Raw genomic sequence first — 4,617 nt, forward strand, 5'->3', positions numbered from 1 at the left:
TGAGGAGAGTTCTTTTTTGTTCACATTCAGTTCTTATCAATAAGGTAATCAGGAAGTATTTCAGTTCAAAGCTTAAACAACATAAAAGCATACAGACAAAGAAGTGTTGGAAAGGAAGTAACATGCCCTTATACTTAGCATTTGCCCACTTGTCACTCTTAAATTCTCATCTGCTTTTCAAATGTAGTGTAATCTAATTTTTATGCATACTGTATGCTCACACAGACAATTTCCTCATTTCAGAATATGTTGTTTGGTAAAGGCTTTTGTACTTTTCCTTAACCTGTTTCAGAAATAGCACTGTCACCATTTGTCGCAGTAATATACAGCATGATGGAAATTGACATTTTTCTATGCAGAAATAAAAAGAATATTGGTTTTATCAAAGACTGAATCCCCCCTTTCCCTCCAGTTAGATTTGAATTTGGTCACTTCAGGGCTTACTGTGTAGGATGATTTTAAGCAATGGTCCCAGTGGTTGCAGGCTCTATCACCTTATAATTGACCATGACAGGAATTATATGTCCAAAGCCAAGGGGTAGAGTGAATAGCATATGTCAGGGTCAATTACAAGGTGGAAGACCCTGCAACAAAAAAGACTGTACTGATTAGAGCATGTTGTTGGCATGGGAGCTGACACTTCAATGTTATTTCAAAGGACACTGTCAAATCCACCCTTCCTTGAGGTCTCAAAATCAGAGGCATATTATGTCAGTCATTTATGCTACAATGTAATAAAGTTCTGTTGGATGCTGGAAGTTAAAACTGATTTGTTGCTTTCCTTGCAGTGATAAAATGTTTTAACTTTCAAAGTTAAGCTTGCTATTTTCCTAATTAGGATATACTAGTTCTCCATACTTGTTAGACCAATTGTCCCAAGAAAACGCTTACTGTAAGACGAAAACAGTTTGAATGCATCACAGTTAAAAACTGTTTTGATTTTTTAAGTTAACATTATTTGTTCTGGCACAATTGAACACAATAGGAACAGTGGAGTACAAAGAAAATAGTTCTTTTTATTACTTAAAGCTATGTTATAAATATTTTATGACATGGGAAAATTTTTGTAGTAAAACAAATGAGCCAAAAAAAGCTGCTGTTTGCTTATTCTCCTGAAACTTCAGCAGTTTTAGCCTATTCAAATGTTCTTAGTCAGTGATGAACTGCAGCACCATTTAATAAATGAGTAATCATCCCAAATTATCTATCAGCACAATAAGATGCTGCTGTTCAGTTTTAGATTTCATTACACAAGTTCAATTTCCTGATTCCTTTCTTTAAAGCTGTTTCTTTAAACTTTTGCGTCTTTTTTAAAAATAGACCAGTCATTTCTGCCTACACGTGATGATAGAGAAGGTACTGGAGCTTAATTTCACTAACTTGACAGCTAATTTCTCCCTGTTCTCAAGGGTTATTACTCTGACCACATTTTTCCAAGGTATTTTGTAGCTATCAAATATATGGCTAATTCTCAATAAGTTAATGCCTGTGGTTACAGAGTCAAAGTTGTTGGATAACACTTGTTACAAGGATTGCTGAATCTAAAGAATCTTCTCATCCTCTAGAACAGTTAATGAGAGATAATAGATTTTAGTACATAGAAATGCTGCAAAATTTCTATTTTCAGAGTCTTCATTGGCAATTAATGAAACTTCACTGGAAATACATCATCTTATATAACAGAAACTTTGTTTTGAAAATTGAACATGTAATTCTTCACCATATAAATGCATCTCTGATCTACATTTGTAACAATGTAACATTGGAAGAGCTCTCACACTTGTTTTGTATTTTAAAGTGTTATGCAAATTTTAAAATTGAAATGCTTATTTCTAAAAAATCCTTTTTCTTTTCTCCACAAGTGGGAAAATGAGGATTATTTAACCTGTAAATACTTTTCCATCACAATAGAAATTAAAATAAATCAGAATACAAACTTCTACTGGCTTTTCGTAAAGGTAATCAGATATTTTTTCCCCATTGAAAGTACTAAAGCAGTTCATTTCAAGGAGAAAAAACAGTAAAATCCCACGAGTTAAAAAGAACAGGAAAAATAAAGGCAAATGGAGGATTTTGCCAGTCTCACTTGACAGTTTCCCTTGGTGGTAATTACTGTTAGTAGTTTAACTAATAAAATAAAAATTTTGAACACTGAAAACAGATCTACTCAAGGGGAAAAACTACTCAGCTTCTGATGAATACAAATTTTAACTTGTCTGGTTTCTTCTGGAAACTGAAACAGAATGGTCATTTTCATGAAGCAATACATCAAAAGGTTAATTTTTGTTTTGACTCGCTATAGATTGGTAGCTTGATTAATAAAAAGGTAGGAGTTTATCAAAAGCTTGAAAAAAGTGTCATCATATACATACCTTTACTTATTAGTAAAGAACAGTGGTTACAGTGGTTAATAAATACAGGTCTGCCACTCTGCTTGAAAGCTAAAGGATGAAGGAAAGTTGCTGAATTACATAGTTAAGAAAAATAGGTCAAATTATCCTGTAAAATGACAATCTTTATCAAAATTAGGAACTATAGGATTAGCTGTATATATTTTTAGTAGCGTTGATATAGATAAAGCACTTAACAGCAAGAAGTCAGTAGGTCTGATAAAAGTCAGTGTTCATGTGCAGTGCAGATGGTGAAGACCAGATCTGAGTGAATGGCTGGAGATAGATGTCTGAAGTCACTGCCTAAAAATAAGTGAACAGTATGATATAGCGTTCAAACTAATCTCAGTAGGGTGCATAATCTCAGGCATAATACCTTAGTAGCACGATTATACAGAAATGTAGCAATTCAGCAAAGTAAGTTATATTTGCTGAACTTGAAACGAAGACAGAGTGATCCTGAGTTCTTAGATGAGGAGATACACATTTCATAGTACATTAGTACAGCATATTCTTCCACTCTAGAAGCTTTTTACCCCAAAAATAACTTCAGTGCATCTCACAGAAGAGTTGATAATATCCTGTTAACGGGAAAGTAAGTGGAAATTCAGGAAAGTTGTCATTGGCAGTGTATTGGAACTGCTGAATCACAGCCTGAACCACTAATTGAGCACCTGGGGAAAGGACTTGGTCAGCCCTAGGAGCACATGTGAAGGCAATTCACCTGTGTAACCGGAAGGGGTGGAACCTGGCTCCACCTCTTAGACCCCCATTTAATGGCTGACTGCCACTCTGGAAGGATCTCTGGTTGGAGATCCCTTGCTCATGGGGTCCTTTCTGCAAGTCTAGATATTTGGAGATGGGTGAGCACATGCTTATGCTCCTGTGAAATACTATTCTATCTGCACTGGTCACTTTGTTGTTACATTTTTGTGTCACCCTGCCACTGTGCTAGTCTTTCCAATTGTAACAGGCAAGAAGCTGAAGAATCTCTACAGAGAATTCCTTAGCCTCTCTTAGAAAGAGATACGTATTCTCTTAAAATCTAAAATAATATTTCTGTAGTAACAACTTCAGGCATTAGCAATGGTAATAATGCTGCCACCTGGTACAGGAGGTAAACCCTTCTGGCTACGGGTGGGTCATAGGGGAGCACCCATGATAAATATAAGATAAATAGTACAGATGGCTACTCCAGAGCTCTCACAGGGGCTTAGCTTGGCAAGTAGAGGAAGCAGTTTTTCAAAATCCTTACTTTAAAATGGAAATATTCTTCTAATGCTATGTCTTCTTTATATATAGAATTCCGTTACTGGTGATTATAATACGGAGCCTTTTAATTAAGAACTACAGCAGTTCACCTTTAACTGCCAGTCACTGGATAATTGGCCCTTTTCTAATAGGCACTGCAGCTCAGGTATGCTAAAGTGGCTGTTTCTCAGAATAACTTGCTGAAAGTAAGTTATTTTTGGAACTCATTTATAAGATAACTTAATTAACTATTCCAAGTCGTTAGGGATACTGCATTGCAATTTTTAATCCTCTGTCAGGTTCCTCCAATAATATTAATTCATTATTATTATTTTCAACTTTCTAGGCAGAAAATGGTGAGAGAGAATCATGGAGCCATCACTGGTTTTTCTGTACAAACTAGCTAATACTTCTCCAAGAAGAAAGGAAGCTTTGGTGAATTTCTTGCTTCAGCTACTGCAAAAGTATAATAGAATGTCTTGGGCAACCACAGATGATGCAAAGCCTTTCGTCCACTGCCATATGGCAAAACATTTTAAAAGCACCAGAGCTATTTCATCAGGTGGATGAGACTGAAAAGATTTACCTACTGAATATGTTTCAAGTTGAAACTAGCGCCCTCCTGGGTAAAATGTAATTTGTTTCAGTTTCACTTTATTAATTTGCTATTGACATTTCTCACATGCTGAATAGGCTTTTTACTTGTGCAAATAATTAGTGATATCTTCAAAAAAATTCCAGTCTTGAGAGCAAATGAAGTAGGCTTTAGTCCTGTAGTGTAACTTCTAGTTCAAACAAGTTGGGAAATTTGTTTTTTGAAAGCTGTAAAATTGAGTGCAATGGAACCATCTGCTGAAAAAGAAACAGCATTGTGTCATTTAGATAATAATGGACTTATGAGAAAGAGACTTCAGAATTATTCTGAATTAAGATCTTTCCAGAGCTGCTAACAATGATACTGAGGAGTCAATATCTT

The 4,617-nt window shown here is 35.3% G+C and overlaps 1 long non-coding RNA gene across 1 annotated transcript; it reads left to right on the forward strand.

The window, feature by feature from the left end:
- The first annotated feature begins 3,201 nt into the window (after positions 1-3,201).
- LOC122180887 lies at positions 3,202-4,617 on the forward strand. The gene is made up of 3 exons (XR_006179258.1): positions 3,202-3,253; positions 3,693-3,807; positions 3,988-4,617. It is a non-coding gene; the product is annotated as an uncharacterized LOC122180887 (long non-coding RNA).

Source organism: Lagopus leucura, unplaced genomic scaffold, assembly GCF_019238085.1.
Source record: "Lagopus leucura isolate 7727_CA_CO unplaced genomic scaffold, USGS_WTPT01 Super-Scaffold_1, whole genome shotgun sequence".
Classification (NCBI taxonomy): Eukaryota; Metazoa; Chordata; class Aves; order Galliformes; family Phasianidae; genus Lagopus; species Lagopus leucura.